The sequence below is a fragment of the Lissotriton helveticus genome, chromosome 9, assembly GCF_964261635.1.
Source record: "Lissotriton helveticus chromosome 9, aLisHel1.1, whole genome shotgun sequence".
Taxonomy (NCBI): Eukaryota; Metazoa; Chordata; class Amphibia; order Caudata; family Salamandridae; genus Lissotriton; species Lissotriton helveticus.
The window spans coordinates 1,241,517,037-1,241,540,938 of record NC_136070.1 but is presented as its reverse complement, the minus strand read 5'-3'; the positions used below and the strand labels follow the sequence as shown (position 1 = coordinate 1,241,540,938).

Here is a 23,902-nt window from a genome sequence, read left to right as displayed (position 1 = left end):
AACTATTTTTCAGCAGATCCAAACAATATGCACACAAAGCTTTGCACAGTCACTCAAAGTGAAGCAAGTGGATAATGCGGACTGATCCAATGTCCGATACTGTACGTTGTGGTTGATGGAAGCAAAACGTGAATGATAACTGAACAGACCAATGAATTCAGCCTGCTGACCAACAGCCCCTCTGAGTATGTATATTATGTATGATTTTTTTGAAAAACAATAATCTGGCAAGAGAGCTATAGAGGTCTTAAAGGACAGCCTTCAAAAACAGAGCACAGGCAAAATAGTGAACACTGGCCATTGCGAGATCGAAAGGCTGTGTGATGCTTCTTCTGGTGCATGTAAATTCATAGCTTAGGAATGAGGTCCATTCTGATCATTACATAGATCTACTTACCTAAAATGGAAACTTGTGGAAGATATTCCTTTAGAAAGGAATCCGACTTGGGCAACAGCTCTAGTACAGGGCCGTGGCGAGACTACTCCTAGTTAAGAAAAGTAAAACCTCTTCCATTAGAACAGAACCAGCTCTAGTACAGAGTCATGGCAAGATTATCGCCCAATTACGAAAAGTAAAACCTCTTCCATCAGAACGGAACAGGCTCTAGTAAAGAGGGGTGGTGAAAACACACCCAGTTACGAAAAATAAAAGCTTTTCCATAAGAACAGAACCAGCTCTGGTACGCAGCAGCGAAGACACTAACTCCAGTTACAGAAGGTAAAAGCTGTCCCATTAGAATGTACTCAGACCAGACTACAGCCCTAGACAGAGCAGTGAAGACACTAACCCTAGTTACAAAGGGTAACAGCTCTTCCATTAGACAGAACTCAGCTGGTCACCGGACCTAGTACCAAGCCGTTGAGATGGGATACAGGGTTTACAACGCTGCCATTACATTGCGTTCCTTTTACAACGCGGTTGTTAGAACGCAATGCCTTTACATCGCAAGTCATTAGATCGACTTGCTGTAGGGGGCGCTCTAACCTAAGGAATAATATAATTTATTATTCCAACACCTTCCCTACTGTTGCGCAGGCTGGAGTTGGAATAGTAAATTATGAAATGAAATGAAATTAAATGAAATGATTCGTACTTGTAAAGCGCACTTATACTCATGAGTGTCTTGGCGCTATACGCATACCGCTGTGGAACCCTTCCTGGCTTTTTCCTGTGAAATGCCCACTCCTGGGCACCCCCAAGGTGAAGCCAGGCATCCCAGCGCTGTTGGGGCCGTTGTGGAGATTAAGCAAGCTATTGCCCAGAGTCGCAGCGTGGGACCCATGGTTAGAATAGGCACCGAGGCGAGAATGATCAGGTCCGAGGAAATTGAGCCCAAGACCCGCCGAGGCGGGGATTGAACCCTGGTCCCGGGCCAGACCTCTGCATCAGGGTCTGCCGCTCTAACCATTGAGCCACACTTCTCCACTAATTCCTAAGTCCAGCGCACCCCCTACAGCAAGTCGATCAAATGACTTGCGATGTAAAGGTATTGCGTTCTAACAACGCGGTCATTGTAACGACCGCATTGTAATAGAACGCGATGTAATAGCATGCGATGTAACATGCTATATTCGTTGAGACACTAACCCCAGTTACACTCTGATTTGTGGAGGAAGTGGTCAACCCTTTGTCTGGGGCTTCTCCACTGATGGATGACATGATGCCAGAGATGGGTCTGCTCCACTACCCTTGTGGCAGAGACAACTCCCTGGGCAATCCTCCACTAACAGAGAATGCTCCTCAGAGGTTTAACTTGTTCCTTCACAAACTAGAGCCCAGGCCCAATGTTACTCAAAGACTGAGTGGAAATAACGGTGAATCAATTTTCTCAGCTTCCCAACCTAGATAAGCAAATGTGAGGTTGGCTTTAAAATACTAATAATGCGTTTACGTCTTCGTGTGATGAGACGCGTGCACGGTTGTCACCACAACAAAGGAACCTGGGAACGCGGGGCGAACAATACCGCTTCCTGCACGCGGCGCGCCTTTCGACGGTTCTCCACAGCACAGCGGTAAACCCACTCCACGCACTAAATAAAAGCCTTTCATGGCTGTTTGTTCGACGTGCTTGCCTTTACAGGCAGCACAAAGAGAAATACGGCTCCTTGTTTTGATGTCTTAACATTTTTTTAATACCGGCTTTCAACTTTTGTTAAGCTTCTTAACTGAGCGAGGGGGCAAAGAAGTCTACAAAAAAACAAAAACATAAACCAAGCATAGAAAGCCCTTTCTTCACTATAAAAATGGCAGGCTCGTTCGTATATATTTTTTTACAACAGGAGAGGGGAGAAATAAAATATTAATCAGATGATTAAATGCAAAACCGGAAATAAAAAAAAAACAATACAGCCTTTAAAAAATGTCTTCATGATTGTAAGCGGTAGAAAAAACAAAGCTAATAACGAAAAAGAAAGAAGATGCTGTGAATGCAATGGGGATGCAAAATGTGAATCCGTTCACATTGGTCACTAGGAAACGACCATCACTGCCCCACTACTAACCCCCAGCTCCAGATGTGCTCCAGCAGCTGGCGCCATGTCTTCCCCTACCATTGGCACCACGTCCACTTCTGCAACATGACTACTACTGCCCACCATCCTGCCCAAAGGTGCAACCACCACAAACAAGACGCGCTCTGGGCACCATGTTTACTCCTGCCCTTGCCCATCCACTTTCACCTCCATATCCTTGCCAAGTCCACTCCTGTAAATTCAATATGATGAGTCCCACCATTATCACCACATTCTGTACCGCCACATGTTCACTACTGTTCTTCTACCATGACCTACTTGCCATGTGCACTATGGCCTCTCTACTTTTGCAACTCCAACATAACTATTCCCAGTAGTGCTTCAGCTCGTGATGGTGAGGGTAGAGGGATGCTCCGATACCTTTCGTGGTATGCCACACTGCACAGATGTGAAGACGCACGGTCAAACTGGTGTTATGAGGGCCCCTTCTGCTAGGGAATTCAATTCTTGGGATCTGTCCAAGTTTCGGGCCCTCGCTAATTCGGTGGACATGACTCCCTGGCGAGAGGGCGGCTGTGATACCTTATGAGATCTCTCCTCAAATTAGGAATTCTTGAGGCAGCCCAGGATACCTTTACTCTGGGTCCGGGGCACTTCCTTCAACACGCCAGCCTCTTGGGGATTACTAGGGACATCTAGACTTGCTTCCCAATGGCTCCTCCCAGGTCTTATACTTTTTGGACCTTGTTGGAGATGGGTGTAAGCGGGACCTGGTCCGACACTTTTATAAGGCTCTCTCGGCAGACGGGGGCAGGACATCCCCCCCCCACCCCCGATAGGGCGGCCTGGAATGGAGATTTCGAGTTGGAGCACGAGGACTCACAATGGTCTATCTCTAGTAACGCTAGGTTTAAACTTACACACTTTGACTATCTCCATTGGAAATATATGACACTATGCAGGTTACACAGGATAGACCCCTCCCGGCCTCACCGATGCCAAAGATGCAATCATCCGACGGCATCCTTTCATCTTGCATGGCACTGTCCATCAGTGCATGATTTTTGGGTTCGGGTGGTTGAAAGGGTGATGGCAGTGGTAACGATTCCTTGTCCAGCTGACCCGGTCATTTGTCTTCTGGGGAATATTTGTTACAGTTACGGCCAGAAGATGGCATTTACAAATTTTCTACAACTGCTCCTTGTTTTGGCCAAGCACCGCGTGGCGATTGCCTGGATGGGTACGACTGGTCCAGACCTACAGTGTTGGGAATATGATGTGGCAGGGAGGGCCGTGGCAGATGAGGTGATCTGGAAAAATGTAGAATGAATGCTAAACTGGGCGAGAACCTTGACATGGGCCGGACTGCTGTCTGCCTTTTTGGACCCCTCCGACTCGTGCCGGGCCTCCGAAAGCGAGACCAGTGCTTCCTCTTCAGTGTCTACCAAACTGACCCGACATACTCATGTGCCTGCCGTATTCCTTCCTGGCGATTTGTGGGCTTGAAAGACTGGATATTATTTGATGCTTAATGTATACTTCCAAATTGTGGTGTGGTTCTGGGACTGTACCTTCCTGTCACTAGGTTTTAAATGGCATTTGTTTATGAATGTTTGTTTTCAGTTACCTTGCCTATTCCTTTCAATAACGAATAAAGAATGTTTATAAAAAAACTATTCCCAGTAGTTCTACTGCAAGAAGAAGGGCCAGGCGGGCATGGTTGGGTCATGGAATTCCACTCTGCTTTTAAAACAGCTCCTAGCCTGCAACCTGTGGAGAAAATGCCTTTGGCAGACTGGCTAGTCTGGCCCTGGTTATTTCGTGCTACCACGTATCCCCATCCACCTGAACTGTGGCCACCTCCAACCCACCATATCCATACCGTACTACATCTACTCCTATAATTATAATATAATTACTCCCTGTACCATTGCTACACGTCCAACTCTCTAACCCACCACTGTTAATACCACCACATTTATTCTCATCACCAAAGCCGCTCCTTTTCTTACACCACAGTTACTATCAAGTGATTACTGATAATCATTCTGGGCCTCAATCCAGTTCCATCCTTTTTTTCCCACCATGCCACCTCAGACAGGAACCTCCCATCTGCAAATTAGACATGACCCTGTTGCAATAGAAACAATCCAGCCCAGTTATCGCACCCCATCTCCGAGACGTCATCAACTGCTCCCTCAACTCCGCCACATTCCCAGAAAGCTGGAAACACGCCGAACTCAGCGCCCTTCTGAAGAAACCTACTGCGGACCCCACCGAACTCAAAAACTACCGCCCCATCTCGCTCCTCCCATTCCCTGCCAAAGTCATTGAGAAAGCCATCAACAATCAACTCGCCTCCTTCCTCAAAACCAACAAATCACTCGACTCCTCACAGTCTGGTTTTCGAGCCAAACACAGCACCGAGACCGCCCTCATCGCAGCAACAGATGACATCCGAACTCTACTAGACAACGGAGACACAGTCGCCCTCATCCTCCTTGACCTATCTGCAGCCTTCGACACAGTTTGCCATAGCACCCTGATACAACGCCTTAGAAACATAGGAATTCAAGGAAAAGCATTGGACGATCATCTCATTCCTCGCCGGAAGAACTCAGAGAGTCCGCCTCCCACCTTTCAAGTCAGAGGCCTCCGAAGTCATCTGCGGCGTCCCGCAAGGATCTTCACTCAGCCCCACCCTCTTCAACGTCTACATGAGCCCCCTCGCAACCATCGCACGTCAACACAACCTCAACATCATCTCCTACGCTGATGACACCCAGCTGATCCTCTCACTTACCAAAGACCCAATCGCCGCCAAAACCAACCTACGTGAAGGGATGAAAGAAGTAGCCGAATGGATGAAGCACAGCCGTCTGAAACTGAACTCGGACAAAACGGAAGTCCTCATCTTAGGTACATCCCCTTCCGCCTGGGACGACGCTTGGTGGCCAACGGCCCTAGGAAAAGCCCCCATACCGACTGACCACGCACGGAACCTAGGCATCATCCTGGACTCCTCACTCTCGATGACCAGACAAGTCAACGCCGTCTCATCATCATGCTTCAACATCCTACGCATGCTCAAAAAAACATTTAGCTGGATCCCTACCGAAACAAGAAAAACGGTCACCCACGCACTGATCACTAGCCGTCTGGACTACGGAAACACCCTTTACGCCGGTACCACCGCACAACTACAGAAAAAACTCCAACGCATCCAAAATGCTTCAGCCAGACTCATACTAGACATCCCTCGAAAAGACAACATCTCCGGTGACCTCAAAGACCTGCACTGGCTCCCCGTCAACAAAAGGATAGCGTTCCGTCTCCTCACCCACGCACACAAAGCCCTCTACGAACTTGGACCGGATTGCCTCAACATGCGCCTTTCCTTCTACACCCCCACCCGCCAGCTGCGTTCGTCCAATCAAGCCCTCGCCGCCGTCCCGCGCATCCACAAAGCCACCATGGGGGGAAGATCCTTCTCCTACTTAGCGGCCAAAACCTGGAATTCCCTTCCCATCCACCTCCGCCTCACTCAAAACCACCTAGACTTCAGAAAACAGCTTAAAACCTGGATATTCGATAAGTAAACCTCCCCCTTTCCTCGAGCGCCTTGAGACCCTCCGGGTATGTAGTGCGCTATACAAATTCTGACTTGACTTGACTTGAAAGTGACCAGCCTGGTCTCCTCTATGGGAAACACAAGCAAACCCAGACCACTTTCTGTCTCCGTAGGCCTCGTCAGTGAGGTATAGCGGGGTTCCTGTGGCACAGTAAACAAAGGACCCTAGTCTGGGCATACGTATCCCACTTATGGTGTTGCACCAAGGAAAGCGAAATAGTGATGGGTGCAACACTTGTACTAGCCTCTGCCACAGGCAATTAGTCAAATTGCATTCACCTCCATCGTTTTTTTGCCAACCATGCCACCTTATACAGGAACCAGCTATGTGCAAATCCACCTTGTCTTGCTCCAATACGAACAGACCAGCTCGAACTTCCTGGTCTGGGGTTGCTTGTGTTCCAGTTCAGAGGGGATTTGGCCTTGTAGTTCAGGATGGATTGTTCTTACTGGAGCAGGAATGGCTGACTTGCTAGTGCTTAATTTGAACTGGTGGTTGCTGGTGGGTCCCACCAGCACCTATTTTTAGAGACCAGCGCTTCCTTTTTTAGCATCAGACACTTACTGAGAGAAAGAGAGAGAAAACATACAAAGTGGAAAGACGGATGAAGAGAAAGGCGTAAAAACCATCACAAAGGGAGAAAGCAGGAACCTGAAAGAGAGATGGGGGAGGTGTCTAGTAGTGGATTAAAGAGGCCTGAGGTGAACTCAAGATTACACAGCCTTTGAATTTGGAGTGCCGCCATTGAATAGCATGGCCGCGCCCATCTGAGCAGAGCTTTAGGCACCGGAACACATGCTTTTTCAAATTAAGTACTATGATTTGTAAATGGCTGGTTCCTGGCTGAGGTGGCAGGTTGGACAAAAAATGATGGACTGGAATGTGCCCCCAAACAATAACCAGTGGCAGATATTAATTCCACCCATCATTTTGTACCCTCGGTGCAGCCTGTGGCACTACAGGCCACACGTTAACTGCAAGGCTGAGGAACTGCATCAAATTGTCAATGATTGCCTCAAATTGGATCCACCGGCTCCTTCAAAACCAGTCAACAAGTAAGAATTGGTTCTTTTAAATTCTCAAGACTTAGCGTCAACCCTCTTGCTTGGCTCCTTTTTACACAAACCCTTGGGTCTTGGGTCTATGATGCTCATGACCCACCTCTGTCAAAGGATTCACATCAGCATCACAAGTTATGGACCATGTCCTCATGGCACAAGTACAGAAATGATAGTGTTCGGCCCCAAGGCTAAGACAAGCTGTAAAGTGTTCAAGATCTCATTACCATAAAACAAATATACAAATGTGAAAATGTATTCTATCAAGAAAATGAAACTAATTGAGTGTGTTGTGGGAAGGCAGAGCTGGCCCAGCACGTATACTCAAAAAGCTTCGCTCAGGACTTTGACTTTAAATGAGCAATGGTTTCAATGGAACTTCAGAATGCTCTGTAGAGTTTTAAGTGCTTTGGAAAGACTATTTCATACCCAATCACATGTAAAACAGGCCTTTGATTCAACAGAGGCATCATGGATGGAGTATAGGCTTCGAAACCCGGTGATTCAGTCAAGTAAACCGGCGTACTCCTATGGTCTGAGTACTTGAACCAGAGCTTCAAACAACCTGGCCACATCATCACTGGTAAACCTGACACCAGCTTCTTCCTTTAAAATTCTTTTAAAGGTAGCCTCACTCAGACCCTGAGATCCTTGTCAGCCCTTATGAATGTCCTTCAGGGGTTAAATGTACGTAGGACCTCCTTGCCTAGCAATGTGAGTAGAAGTGCTGTCCCTGAAACACCAGGACAGTGACACACAAAAATCCACCTCCGAGACCAAGCTTTCCTCAAGAGCCTCCAGAGAGGTGGCCTATTCTTAAGGCCAAGAATGTTACACAAAGGCTATCTCTTCCAAGAAGTCAGAGACATCATTAGCACAAGGAAGCCACACCAGTGGACCCTCCACAGTCACTGCTGGGACAATTTGCCTGTACATGCTCTAACCATGGAAACGAGGCACAAGCCGCCGTAGTTCTTGGTAAAGCGGCTCGGGACAATGCTGGGACAAGTTTGGTAGTGTATGATTTAACCAGGGGGTCCAGCCACAAAGCACACTAGCTCTTTTAAAAGCGTCACAGGGCAAAGCTTGGAACAAGGGTGCTTGTGTATGCTTCAACCATGGAGACCAGGCACAAGCCACCGGAGCTCTTGTTAAAGCAGCTCAGGACAATGCTGGGACTGCGACTCTGAGAGGACACCGAGGTCTGCTAACCAGACCCCAGTGCCAGTGTTCTTACTCTTACAAAGTGTATGCCAAATTAGCTATAACCAATTGGCATGGGGAGAGGATGTAGCCTAACGGTTAGGGCGGTGGACTTCAAATCTGGGGAACCGGGTTCGAGTCTCGGCAACCATGCTCAACATCCTGTGATTCTGGGCAAATCACTTAATCTTTCCCTGCCTAACAAAAATGAATGTGTCCTTGTGTAACCCAACTGGTGCTCATGTAAAGCGCTCTGATACCTGATTTCGGGTCAAGTTCGCACTATATAAAATTTCAATAACATTTTTTTTTTTTAAGTGCTGCCTTACTTATACGTCCCTGGTATATGGCACCCAGGGCATGGAAGACAAACTGTCCACCCAGGGCTGCAGCACCGTTTGTGCCACCCTGAGTGTGACAAAGGATGAAATGGCTCCCAGCCTGCCACTGCAGACTGGAAGAGCAGTGGGTCTGCTGCTAGTCTGATCTTGTCATTAATACCAATGGCAAAGCCACCACTACCTTAACTCTATACGTAAGTCTATACGTAAGTCTCCCCTCAGGAAGGCCTAAGGAGCCCTATGCAGGGACCTATATATTGTTAAGTAAGACATATATTTTTCATATGACTTAACAGCAACACTTTGAAATTGTTGTTTGCTGGAGGAAAGTTAGTAGAGCCATTGGCTAATGCAGGGTTACTGGCTGGCACCCCAACCAGGCTAATTTCTGAATGGGACTACCTAACTGGGTAGGGTAAGGTAGCAGATTAAGCGTGGCAATGAACAAGACCTGATGCCCAGATCAAGGTTATTGTCCCAATGAAAGTTAAGCAACTTTTAGAAAGTTGCCACTCTGTGTCCAGCTAGTCCAGTGGTCTCACAAAGGCTTTAGCACACAGACAACTTTCTGCCAGCCTGGGGAGACGTTTGAACAACTCCCAGGCTAAGGAACAATGGAAGTTGCTGCAGAAGGAGGTCTTACCTCCTCGCCCAGGAAGGCCACTCAGGGTGTTAGCCTAAAAGATGAGCGTCAAAGGGCAAGTCGCCTTTGAAGGGCCACCGGTTAAAACACTCCCAAGTACACGTTGGATTTAGAGAGAGAACTGACAAAGGACTGCCCTGCTGCCTTTGAAGCTGCACGAAGAGCGGCTGCACGGTCGGGAAGGACTGCATCTGCTGCACTTTGGGCTAGTGAGTTTGGACTGTTCCTGTGGCTCCTGGCTTGGGGAGAAGTTGATCCCCCAGCCCCAGATCGAAGCAGTAATTCCTAGAGTCAGTCGGCTGGCCCCCTGGAACAACAACAGGGGCATCAAATCTGAGGAAGCCCAAACAAGCAGAGCATAGCCACTTCAGAGGAATCGCTGCTGTCTGCCGCCGGGCCCGCCAAGAGACAAATCCGAAATAGCCAAAAGTTGCACCCGTGTTTGCTGCATCCGGGAGTATTATCAGAGACCGGATTCATCACCCAAGAGAGACACTAGCCCCCACCAAAGATAATTGCTGTGACCACTGTGTCGCAAGATCAGTAGCCCAGCCACAGATGCCCTTCTACCTCAAAAAGGACGTCATGGGACCCCACGTTCTGTGGCGAAAGTCGACCCACCTTACCCGTGTACCGAGGGAATCGACCACACTTCACTCCAGTTGACTGCACAGCTCCAAGAGTATCATTGAGCATCTTTTCTGCCTGCATCTCCAGCATCAGGACCACTTAATTATCGCCTATGGCGATTGTTTCCTAAAGGCTGGAATCGAACCATAAAAGGCTCTGGTGGCAAGAAAAGTTCAAAGTAACCTTTTTGGACCCCCTACACCTAAGCCATGTCGGATCTTGTTCCCCAAGACAGGCTGGTTGTATTTAAAAGTATTTCTTTCTTTCAAAATCTGTATCCTAGGAACCCTCCACTGGATTTTGATGATCCAAAAATTCATTAAAGTATGTGCTATTTTTATAAATTGCTGTGTCCCTTTCTTATTGTGCGATTTTCTTATTCCGTTGTTTGGTGCTGGTAAATGCTTTACATCAAGTTCCTTTGTTTAGCCTTGCTGCTCGAAGCCACAGCTAGCCAGGGTTGAGCTTTAGGTCTAAAAACAAGACTGACTGGACCACAGACAGGTTTTGCAAGTGTATTCCACGTAAGGCCCCACAGCCACATCATATAATACACCCAAATCCTCACAAAGCTTCATCCTGGGAGACCAGGGAAAGACACTGTAGATTTTGTTAAAGCGGCACAGGAAAATGTTGGGATAAGTTTGGTTGTGTGTGCTTTAACCAGAGGGACCAGCCACAGGCCACCGTAGTTCTTGTTAAAGTGGCACAGGCAATTCTGGGATAAGTTTGGTTGTGTGTGCTTTAACCAGAGGGACCAGCCACAGGCCACTGTAGTTCTTGTTAAAGCGGCACAGGCAATTCTGGGATAAGTTTGGTTGTGTATGTTTTAACCAGGGAGACCGGCCACAGGCCACGGTAGTTCTTGTTAAAGCCGCACAGGCAATTCTGGGATAAGTTTGGTTGTGTATGTTTTAACCAGGGAGACCAGCCACAGGCCACCATAGTTCTTGTTAAAGCGGCAGAGGCAATTCTGGGATAAGTTTGGTTGTGTATGTTTTAACCAGGGAGACCAGCCACAGGCCACCGTAGTTCTTGTTAAAGCGGTACAGGCAATTCTGGGATAAATTTGGTTGTGTATGTTTTAACCAGGGAGACCAGCCACAGGCCACCGTAGTTCTTGTTAAAGCGGTACAGGCAATTCTGGGATACATTTGGTTGTGTATGTTTTAACCAGGGTGACCAGCCACAGGCCACCGTAGTTCTTGTTAAAGCGGCACAGGCAATTCTGGGATAAGTTTGGTTGTGTGTGCTTTAACCAGAGGGACCAGCCACAGGCCACCGTAGTTCTTGTTAAAGCGGCACAGGCAATTCTGGGATAAGTTTGGTTGTGTATGTTTTAACCAGAGGGACCAGCCACAGGCCACCGTAGTTCTTGTTAAAGCGGTACAGGCAATTCTGGGATAAGTTTGGTTGTGTATGTTTTAACCAGGGAGACCAGCCACAGGCCACCATAGTTCTTGTTAAAGGGGCACAGGCAATTCTGGGATAAGTTTGGTTGTGTGTGCTTTAACCAGGGAGACCAGTCACAAGCCACCGTAGTTCTTGTTAAAGTGGCACAGGCAATTCTGGGATAAGTTTGGTTGGTTGTGCTTTAACCAAAGGGACCAGCCACGGGCCACCGTAGTTCTTGTTAAAGTGGCACAGGCAATTCTGGGATAAGTTTGGTTGTGTGTGCTTTAACCAGAGGGACCAGCCACAGGCCACCGTAGTTCTTGTTAAAGCGGCACAGGCAATTCTGGGATAAGTTTGGTTGTGTATGTTTTAACCAGGGAGACCAGCCACAGGCCACCGTAGTTCTTGTTAAAGCCGCACAGGCAATTCTGGGATAAGTTTGGTTGTGTATGTTTTAACCAGGGAGACCAGCCACAGGCCACCATAGTTCTTGTTAAAGCGGCAGAGGCAATTCTGGGATAAGTTTGGTTGTGTATGTTTTAACCAGGGAGACCAGCCACAGGCCACCGTAGTTCTTGTTAAAGCGGTACAGGCAATTCTGGGATAAATTTGGTTGTGTATGTTTTAACCAGGGAGACCAGCCACAGGCCACCGTAGTTCTTGTTAAAGTGGTACAGGCAATTCTGGGATAAGTTTGGTTGTGTATGTTTTAACCAGGGAGACCAGCCACAGGCCACCGTAGTTCTTGTTAAAGCGGTACAGGCAATTCTGGGATAAATTTGGTTGTGTATGTTTTAACCAGGGAGACCAGCCACAGGCCACCATAGTTCTTGTTAAAGCGGCAGAGGCAATTCTGGGATAAGTTTGGTTGTGTATGTTTTAACCAGGGAGACCAGCCACAGGCCACCGTAGTTCTTGTTAAAGCGGTACAGGCAATTCTGGGATAAATTTGGTTGTGTATGTTTTAACCAGGGAGACCAGCCACAGGCCACCATAGTTCTTGTTAAAGCGGTACAGGCAATTCTGGGATAAGTTTGGTTGTGTGTGCTTTAACCAGAGGGACCAGCCACAGGCCACCGTAGTTCTTGTTAAAGCGGTACAGGCAATTCTGGGATAAGTTTGGTTGTGTATGTTTTAACCAGGGAGACCAGCCACAGGCCACCGTAGTTCTTGTTAAAGCGTCACAGGGAATTCTGGGATAAGTTTGGTTGTGTATGTTTTAACCAGGGAGACCAGCCACAGGCCACTGTAGTTCTTGTTAAAGTGGCACAGGCAATTCTGGGATAAGTTTGGTTGTGTATGTTTTAACCAGGGAGACCAGCCACAAACCACCGTAGGTCTTGTTAAAGCGGCACAGGCAATTCTGGGATAAGTTTGGCTGTGTGTGCTTTAACCAGAGGGACCAGCCACAGGCCACCGTAGTTCTTGTTAAAGCGGTACAGGCAATTCTGGGATAAGTTTGGTTGTGTATGTTTTAACCAGAGGGACCAGCCACAGGCCACCGTAGTTCTTGTTAAAGCGGCACAGGCAATTCTGGGATAAGTTTGGTTGTGTATGTTTTAACCAGAGGGACCAGCCACAGGCCACCGTAGTTCTTGTTAAAGCGGTACAGGCAATTCTGGGATAAGTTTGGTTGTGTATGTTTTAACCAGGGAGACCAGCCACAAGCCACTGTAGTTCTTGTTAAAGCGGCACAGGCAATTCTGGGATAAGTTTGGTTGTGTGTGCTTTAACCAGAGGGACCAGCCACAAGCCACCGTAGTTCTTGTTAAAGCGGCACAGGCAATTCTGGGATAAGTTTGGTTGTGCATGTATTAACCAGAGGGACCAGCCACAGGCCACCGTAGTTCTTGTTAAAGCGGCACAGGCAATTCTGGGATAAGTTTGGTTGGGTATGTTATAACCAGAGGGACCAGCGACAAGCCACCGTAGTTCTTGTTAAAGCGGCACAGGCAATTCTGGGATAAGTTTGGTTGTGTGTGCTTTAACCAGAGGGACCAGCCACAAACCACCGTAGTTCTTGTTAAAGCAGAACAGGGAATTCTGAGATAAGTTTGGTTGGGTATGTTATAACCAGAGGGACCAGCGACAAGCCACCGTAGTTCTTGTTAAAGCGGCACAGGCAATTCTGGGATAAGTTTGGTTGTGTGTGCTTTAACCAGAGGGACCAGCCACAGGCCACCGTAGTTCTTGTTAAAGCGGTACAGGCAATTCTGGGATAAGTTTGGTTGTGTATGTTTTAACCAGAGGGACCAGCCATAGGCCACCGTAGTTCTTGTTAAAGCGGCACAGGCAATTCTGGGATAAGTTTGGTTGTGTATGTTTTAACCAGAGGGACCAGCCACAGGCCACCGTAGTTCTTGTTAAAGCGGTACAGGCAATTCTGGGATAAGTTTGGTTGTGTATGTTTTAACCAGGGAGACCAGCCACAAGCCACTGTAGTTCTTGTTAAAGCGGCACAGGCAATTCTGGGATAAGTTTGGTTGTGTGTGCTTTAACCAGAGGGACCAGCCACAAGCCACCGTAATTCTTGTTAAAGCGGTGGAGGCAATTCTGGGATAAGTTTGGTTGTGCATGCATTAACCAGAGGGACCAGCGACAAGCCACCGTAGTTCTTGTTAAAGCGGCACAGGAAATCCTGGGATAAGTTTGGTTGTGTGTGTTTTAACCAGGGAGATCAGCCACAAGGCACCGTGGTTCTTGTTAAAGTAGCACAGGCAATTCTGGGATAAGTTTGGTTGTGTATGTTTTAACCAGGGAGACCAGCCACAGGCCACCGTAGTTCTTGTTAAAGCCGCACAGGCAATTCTGGGATAAGTTTGGTTGTGTATGCTTTAACCAGGGAGACCAGCCACAGGCCACCGTAGTTCTTGTTAAAGCGGCACAGGCAATTCTGGGATAAGTTTGGTTGTGTATGTTTTAACCAGAGGGACCAGCCACAGGCCACCGTAGTTCTTGTTAAAGCAGCACAGGGAATTCTGGGATAAGTTTGGTTGTGTATGTTTTAACCAGGGAGACCAGCCACAGGCCACCGCAGTTCTTGTTAAAGTGGCACAGGCAATTCTGGAATGCGTTTGGTTGTGTATATGGTGTGATCATATACAATTAATCATGAGACAATTCATATCCATCAGACAGACATGATAACTGTCAAAAATGGATAAATATGTTGGATATAAGACACGCTGGATAAATATATAGGTCACTCAAACAAACACAAGGTAATGCAAGATCTGTACAACCAACATTTGGGCTTACAAGGCACTATTAACATATTTTGATACACCAAAGAAAAAATACAGAATAATGATTTTTGGCGACTAAACATTCAGCCTTCACACATCCTGCACATGTTTTACTTGTAACCCTATACCAAGGGGGGGCTCGGCTAATGTTTGTATTTTGTTTTGATATACACGAGAAAATGGGCTTCGTTTATTGTCTGCCTCCCAGCATCGATTTCCTAAAATGGCCTTTGATTTCTGCAGAGTCCAGGCAGGCTTCCCGGGCAGTGCTGAGTCTGTGCAGCGTTCCCCAGACCCCTCTATAGTGGCGGCCAAAATCAACAAGGCCGGTCCATTTGCAGACTCGTTAATGGGCGCAGCCGGTGCCAAGTCGGGGCTGCAGCCACCCGCGAGGAGCGGCCGAGGGCCGGCAGACGGGCCCGCGAAGCCCGCTCCCGGAACGGAGACGTGACTGTGGAGGTCAGCGGGGAGGCAGGGGCGCGGGGAAGAGACGGGAGGACCACCCAGGGCTCGGGATGCGCGAGGCCCCTCTATGGGCATGGACCTCGCTGGCAGAGGGTCACACGGTGCAAAAACCGACTGCGACGCTGAGATCGAGTGGGGCAAGCAACTGTCAACACCTGCCTGGTCAGCACAGAGAGGGTCGAGAAACTACCTGGCCAAGTCTCCTGGGGGATGTATGACGTTACAACGCATACTTTTACAACGCCTACCTTTACAACGCGGTTTTTACCGCGCATACCATTACAACGCATAGCGCTTTGGGGTGCTGGATAGTGAATAGTTTAATTTACTATTCCAACTCCAGTCCCCGTGGATAGTAGGGAAGGTTATTGGATAGTAAATTAACCTATTCCCTATCCTAGAGCGCCCCCCAGAGCAATGCGTTGTAATAGTTTGCGTTGTAAAAGTTGCGTTGTAATGGTAGGTCGTTGTAAAAGTTTCGTTGTAAAGGTTACATACCCTTCTGGGGTAAGGAGATGCTGCTTGCTTTGTGCAAAGAGATGCTGCTAAGAATCTCTACAAAAACATGTTTTCAAATGAACCAACCAAGCAGCAGCCCCGAACACCTGGAGACGAAGCTGCGACACAACGGGAGGTTTGTCAATCTCTTGGACGCATTTCCACAGCCTGGGAAATGAGCACAACATTTTCAGGACTCCGAAAACACAGTTCTTAAAATGGTCTTCCATGTCAATCCGGATTTTAGCTCCTGGTTCTAGAACAAGTGGAGGCCAGCCCTTGACGCACCGAGGAAACAGCATCGTGTTAACTCCTTCGGTGCTCATGACGAGCTCAGCTCGTCAAGAGTCACGGTGGAGCTGTGCTCATGACGAGCCGAGCTGAGCTCGTCATAACGGCTGCGGCCCGCCCACGCGCGGTTAATTCCGCGCCTGTGCGGGAGAATTAATCAGTGGGTGGGGTTGTGACGAGCCCAGCTCGTCATGAGCACAGCTCCACTGTGAGTCATGACGAGCTGTGCTCGTCACAAGCACAGCGGCGCCGCAGACCCCCCCTCTCGCACCGTGGGGGAATTACCCCCGCAGCGAAGGGGTTAAACCCCGTGGTCCAGGGATTGACCCTCTCATAAATTTCCCAACACACTAGGGGCCAGATTATGATTGCGTTAGGACGAGCGTCTGGCCTCCAGCCTGCCGGGAACGGAACCACCCGACTAGCTGTTGGTGGTCCTGCCATTGGTATTAAGGAGGTCGCAATCTGTATATTTTGTCTTGTGGTGTGTACTGCGGGCTGCAGCATATGCCGCAGTCCAAAATAAACACATTGCACATATCCCTGCACTATGTGGCAGGCACCATGCAGGGCAGAGACAAGTAGGGGGCACCATAGATGCCCGCCAGGGCCCATATTGGAGGGGTAAGGGTGGCCCGCTATGGGCCCTCAAGTCACTTTATACCTGCCTTTTCATGGCGGGTTAACCACAATGAAACGGCTGGCGCAAAGGGACATCATAATCCCTACAGCTGTGCCTGGCAGGCACCACCACTGCTGTACGGATTGCAGTCCCTCCGATGCACCGATGGGCTCCTTGAGCCCGTTGGATGCGCGGCGGTCGGTCTCTCCACCTGCACTCCATCCGCCCGCCACCATAATGCGGCGAGAGGTCATGCAGGGTCCAATGGCGGTGGGACCGCCACCGACGGCCTGATGGTGGCAGTCTCACCGCCATCGTAATGAGGCCCTTAGTTCTCAACACCTCTTGTTCACAATTCAGTGACAAACTGCATCCCTTCTGCAAACCCTCTGCTCCATACTAAGCTTCAGCTCCTTCCCACAGTGTCCTCTCTGCCAGGCCCAGCTCCTCGGAGACCAGGCCCAATCTTCAAATCAACCAGCTCCCCTCCCCTTCCTACACTGCTCCACCACCCTCCTTCTTCCTGGGTCCTGCCACCCACCCCCCTTCCTCCTGGGTCCTGCCATCCCTCCTGGGTCCTGCCCCCCCCCCTTCCACCCGGGTCCTCCACCCACCCCCCTTCCTCCTGGGTCCTACCATCCCCTCTCCTGGGTTCTGCCAACCCCCCTTCCTCCTGGTTCCTGCTATCCCCTTGCTCTTGAGTCCTGCCACCCCCCCTTCCTCCTGGGTCCTGCCATCCCTCCTGGGTCCTGCCACCCCTCCTTCCACCCGGGTCCTCCACCCCCCCCCCCTTCCTCCTGGGTCCTACCATCCCCTCTCCTGGTTCCTGCCAACCCCCCTCCTTCCGCCTGGGTCCTGCTATCCCCTTGCTCTTGAGTCCTGCCACCCCCCCCTTCCTCCTGGGTCCTGCCATCCCTCCTGGGTCCTGCCACCCCTCCTTCCACCCGGGTCCTCCACCCCCCCCCCCCTTCCTCCTGGGCCCTGCCAACCCCCTTCCTTATGGGTCCTTCCACCCTCCCTGCTAACAAAGCCTCAGACTGGACCGATATCACCAAACCTTCAGCATCATTTTGCGTCTCTACAAATAGAACATGATGAATTCGCTGTGTACAGACCACAAAAATGATTGGTTGATAGATGACAATTCCCAAGCAGCAGGAGCTGTGTGCATGCAGCGGGCTGGGCGGAGACTGCATCTGAGGTGTATAGGCATGTAGGGTAATCTCAGTAGCAGGGGCGGCTGCTCCCAGGAAGCAGTAGTGGGGTGGGGAGGGGGACTTAATAAAAAAATAAAAAATCACTTACTCGTCAGCTGGCTGGTCAGTGCCTCTACTCTGTCCTCTTCCTTCTGTAGAAGCAGGGAGCACCCAGGCCCCCCTAAGACAATCACAATGCTGCAACTCTACATTTCTACAGAGCTCCCCCCCCCATCCCCCCCGCCGAGCGTCCGCAATACATTTGCAAACAGATAGCAAGCTACACCGAGTAAGTGCTTGGGTGGAAGAAGTGTGCAGGTCATGTGTCCCATGTGTCTTGTCTTTAGATCCCGTGTGAATGCTGGAGTTGGGCTCGCATCATGTTTTGTGTCTGCTCCTTGGCATGTGTTGTGTAGCCAAAGGAATGAGATGACACCAAAAGCCTGATTTAGAGTTCAGAATACCCGTACTCCGAACTTAGAGATGTCTGCAAGTCAAGAAGACATCTCCAGATCTTGACAGAATCCACCATCACAGCGCTTCCTGCCAAAGAGTTAAAAGTTTGACGAACAGTACCATGAGAATGGCAGTACCATCTGTCAAAATGTACATTTTTCCCCCCAAAAACCAAAATCCCAAAGCTGGGTTTTGTTTTCAATAAACAAAAAACTAATGACCCCAACACCACAGGACTTTTCTCCCATGGCATGGAGCTCATTTAAAAATCTTTACAGCCCCTTACCGCCAATATCTAAATCTGGCAAGCAATTGAATGGGCAAAACTCCAATGGCCTGTATACCATCGGGCTGTCGGAGGACTACCTCGGCAACTGAGCCAGAGTAGACCCAGTCATCAAGATAGTGAAGATTTGCCCACCTACAGATCAGGCGGGGGGACTAAGGGTTTGGTAGCGAGGGTACCCTGTCGCAGTTTCAGTAGAGTACTGTCTAAGCCAACTCTAAATCAGTCTTTAGGTTTGTAAAGCGCCAGAGTACAGATGCTGAAAATGTTTGACTGGAGTGTGGGCTTTGCAGGAAGAGTCTTGGTGTTGTAGTGTAAGGCAGGCTGCTCATATGGTGTTTCTTAGAGTGAGAGTTAAACTTGTGGTTCTGCCTATCATTCTTATGGTTATTAGCCTTACTCAGGCTGGGCTTACCAAGAGTTGTGTATTGTCACCTCCTCCTGGTAACGGCAAATGGCACAGTCCGTTCATTGTGAGATCATCATGGCAGGGCTCGTATTTACCGCCAGCCTAAATTCCAGGTGGTCCTCACGGGTTCTCGTCATTGCCAGAAGAGTCCACATGTGTTGCTGCTCCTACATAGTGGGTTCAACCAACCAATTTCATCTTGTAAGAGTCTGCTGGGGTACATCTGCAGCATTTGAGGTTATTTATTTTTTCCTTATTTGACTGCTCTGCAGTTCTGAAATTCTGAGGATTATGAAACCTATGAAAGAAATGAACGAGGCGGCGAGTTGCTACTTTGCCAACTATAGGGCATGTCATGCTGCTTCAATGCCTTGCGTCAATGGTGGATTTAGTTCAGCTGATGGGACACCGTCCCTGGTGCAGCGCTGAGAAGCGAGAAATCTGACGTAAAAAACACGTGTTGTTTTCTTTACGCCTTCATAGCACCTCTGTCCCCATTTGCTGTAACGTGTCTATGACTATGATTTTGTTCGAAGAGTGTTCACATTGAACGTTCACCGACCTCCACAGCTACAGACACAATTCTTCAATGTTTTTTCGGGTGTTTAAGCTTTGTTCACTTTTTGGACTTTCGAGAACACGTCACAAGCCTTGTTTTTCCATATGGAAATAATTCAAGAGCCCCGTGTGGCATTAAGAACTGGAAAAGAATCCATTACTGAACCGGAAAAGCTTCCCAAAACTTAAAATGCGTGCTTTCTTTGGCAACGCACCACCAAAGTCCTGCACTACAAGCTGCATTTCAATAGGTCGGGTTACAGCTCTGAAATGTAATCATGTTTTAATATGTTTATTTCCACTCACTGAAATATGAATTCTATGATGAAAAAGATAACCAAATTGGTTTAAGCAGCCATGGTCCTACAGCCCGTGCTCTTTTAGAATTAAATGCTTTAAACCATGAACTAAAAGAGAAAAGAACAGCATACGTGATTACAGCTGAAAGAGAGGAGATGCAGTGGTGACAGTCTGCGCGGTGTACACAACCGCACTCTTCATTGGCCAAGGACAGAAAGCAGAGGGCGGCCCCAGCCCAACAAGGGCCGATTCACGACACCAACTTTGTAAGTCAGAAATCTACCCCTATAGGGGGGTTTCGATGTTTGGAGCACATTTCTGCACTTTGGGGGTTGACAAGGGATAAAAAAGACTTGTTTAAACAAACTAGAATAACAATGGTTGTCCTCGAATATGAATTTTTCCCATTCAGACGATATACATACATGCATACATGTGATGTGCGGGGAGCTCTGCTTTTAGGTCTCGCCTAGGCAGCGCTTGCACCATCTCCTCGAGACATGCTATATTCAGGTATGGACTTGAAGCTCCGCCCATTTCCCCGCCTATTATTTCAATTGGCTCCTGTTACTGTCCTTTCTAAATGGTTGCTTTTGATTCGTGATTAGGCTTAGTAGTCCCTCCTTAGTACCGCATGTTCTTTTTTTGTAACCTTCCATGAGGACTAGCTCTCTTACTTGTGTTGTTACTTGGTAGGTTTTAATTACAGCCTTCGAACAATCTTTTCTTAAACTGCTGCAGGCAGGACAAGATCTCCCACAACACTTTAAAATATGCCCCACCTCCTCCCAGCAGCACCAACACGGCGCGTCATGGTTTGTGAACTGGGCCCCATTGTCTATTCAGTTGCACCTGTGCTGTTGGATATCTTCTACTCAGCCCAGAAGTACAAGGGAAGCGCAGCCTGGAAATCGGACCATTGTACATCATGAAAATATAATTAATGTATTCTCTGAAGTACGCTGAATTTACTCCGTTCTCTAGTAAAATCCCTGTCTTAGTTACGTTAAATTCACATTCTCAACCTCATTGAAAAGGAATCCCTCTAAACGCCTAAGCAATCTGCCTGCCCCACCCCGTTAGCTATAAAATCCGGTCTCATCATGAGCAAATAAGACACGCTCTCCCTCAACGCTTTTTAATATCTCAACGTGGCACCCGCTCAATGGACGTCACGCTATAACTTTAAAATATGACCCCCCTTCTCCCAGCTACACGGACGCCGCGATTCATGGTTGGTGAAGCGGACGCCGCTGTTTATTCAGTTTATGGCGTTACTTTTACTTTCATGTGAAAAGGATTACCTATTTCAAAATGGCAGCCTCGATCACTGCACAAGAAGAACTTGTGTTGCCCTTCTCAAACCGCAGGCGCACTTTCAGATATGTCCATTTGCAATGCAATAGGTCTCGCATTAGTGAAAATGTGAGCTACTGGCGTTGTAGATGCTAATGTTTCTTTTTTGTTTCAAATTGCACCATTTCCTTCATTAAAGGAATTTCTTTTTTAGGTGTCCAAGGGACACCTAGTAACAGCCTGTGGTACTGCGTCCTTTCCTTCATGAAAGGAATTTCTTTGCTTATTATGCTACTGCTGGCATAATTTTAAACAAACACAAAAAACCATTAGCATTTGCAACGGCATTACCTCACATGTTCACTAATGTGAGACCTATTGCTTTGCAAATGCTTGTTTGCATGGTCTTTCAGGATTTTTTTCTCACCTTTATGGGCTATGGGACTGGATTTATTGGCATCTTGTTTTTCACTATGGGTGAATGGGACCTGCTAGCCAGTTCTCGGTATACGTGCTCTAACCCCTAAACATACATATAAATTAGCTGACCCCCCCAAATGGCATATCTAACTTTCAATTAAGTCCATAGTAATGTGGTACAGAAAATGTGCCAGAGGCATGCAGGTTAAATGTTACATGGGTATTGCAGTGTTGATTTAAACTATCACAGGAGTAATTTTAAAAGCACAGCTTCAGGCCTGCCCGTGCTGTTCTGAACTCCTGGAGCAAAGCTGAAGCATGCACACACCAAAGGAAACTGTTTCTGAATGTTTGAGAGTCTACTTTTGATATTAGCTAGTATATCTATAAGGAGCTCTATAGAGAATGTAAAATATGGGTGCATAATGTGGTCAAAATAAGACTTCACTGATACTTAGGTAGCTTGCTAAGTCCCTGCAGTGGCAGGATACAAAATCTCTCTTCCAGTGGATATACTGTGGCAAGCTTTTTTTCCAAAAAGCCATTTTCTTCAAGTCGATATAGTAAATAACTATAGAAATTATCTGTGCACTATTCAAATACGGTAATATTCATAAAACATTGATTTCATTCGTAAATATAGATTTCAATTAATTCAATTCTTACCAGGCTCTCATTTTTCCAGTGTGAGTGATTAACTCTTCGATAGGGTGTGAAATATCTTTCCAGGGACAGAACAAAAGGCTTTGCCTTCTGGCAGGAAGGTACTAAGAAGTAACAGGCCATCCACTCAGTTATCAGGGTATGTTGGACAGGAGATTGGGCAGAACCAGGAAATGACATCATAAAGACCAATCTGAGGTCTGTGGGTTTAGCAGGTTGATTGTTAACAGGATCCTAGTGTGCGGAAGGACTTTGATGGTGGTCTTTTACCAGACAAATTGTCTCCACTACCAACAGTAGGAGAACTTTCTAGAACTAGAATATCCAAAGGGTGAGAGTTAAGAGCTCCTCACACGGACACTAAGGTCTTCCATCTTGAAACCCACAGGGTTTTTAAGGTAAAACAACAGGAAATGTGGCAAAGTAAGCTAGGAAATTTCTTAGGCTTGGTTCACTCGATAGGGTGCTTGTGAGTTAAGAAAAGCATTCATCGGTGCCTCCGAAGATAACCGGAATTGGAGAAGATAAGAAGAGGAAAAGCCTCTTCCTATCTGCCTGGGGATGGACAAATGCCTTGTCAATCAATCAATCAATCAATCAATCAATATTTATAAAGCAAGGCAAATCACCCGTGACGGTATTGAGACGCTGGAGATGTTGGCTGCTGCGTGGTAGTTTGTTCATTTGAACATCCAGGTCTTGAGTTTTTTCCTGAATTCCCAGTGTGATGGTGCGGTTTCGAGATGCAGGAGAACGTTGTTCCATGCCTTGGCCGCCAGGTGCGAGAAGAAGCGTCCTCTGCTGTTGGCCCGGCGGATCCGTAGGGTTTGTGCGAGGGAGAGCGAAGCGGATCGAACGTGTCTGGTCGGTTGGTGGAAGGTCAGGCGTTTGTTGATGTATGCTGGTCCTTCGTTGTGCCGGGCCTTGTTAGCGTGGGTCAGCACCTTTAATACAACCATATCTCACTTACAACACCACGAATTATGAACGACATCTGTTGGTAAGGTTTAGAATGAATTCATTCCATAGATTGGTCACATTTCCTACTAGAAACAACTGGGCAAAAGTACTCCCTCCTTGTCCCTGTGATGGCCATTCAATACAATCTACTTCCCACATTTTATTTTTTTGTGAATTTTATTATAACCTTAGGAAAAAATGGCTTATACCCATTCTAAGGAGTACTGGTTTTAAAAAGTATCGTCCAGCATTGCTGTTTCTACAATTGTTACAGGGTGAGCGATTGGTTTTCCTAGTGGCAAACTTCCTTAAAAGTGTTGTTTCCCATCGTTTGACCAATGGGCCCCCTCTACAAATAACTGAAACCTGAACTTTAAAGATTTATTTAGTAATGCTTAGGTATCTGAATTCAATTTGCAGGTTGCCAGTCGAATAACATTTTTAGCTTGTACATATCGTATTTTTAAATGTTTTACAAATGGTTAAATGATTGTATTTATTAATGATTATATGTATGTTTTGTAGTGTATGCTTTTATGATTTGCAACCAAAATCGAAATAAAGCAATATTGAATTGAATCAATCAATCAATCAATATTTATAAAGCAAGGCAAATCACCCGTGACGGTATTGAGACGCTGGAGATGTTGGCTGTTGCGTGGTAGTTTGTTCATTTGAACATCCAGGTCTTGAGTTTTTTCCTGAATTCCCAGAGCGATGGTGCGGTTTCGAGATGCAGGAGAACGTTGTTCCATGCCTTGGCCGCCAGGTGCGAGAAGAAGCGTCCTCTGCTGTTGACCCAGCGGATCAGTAGGGTTTGTGCGAGGGAGAGCGAAGCGGATCGAAGGTGTCTGGTCGGTTGG

General features: G+C 47.6%; 1 protein-coding gene across 2 annotated transcripts in view; it reads right to left on the bottom strand.

The window, feature by feature from the left end:
* EEFSEC (eukaryotic elongation factor, selenocysteine-tRNA specific) overlaps nucleotides 1–23,902 on the bottom strand; it is a 583,429-nt gene that overhangs the window by 44,978 nt on the left and 514,549 nt on the right. The window lies entirely within an intron of this gene.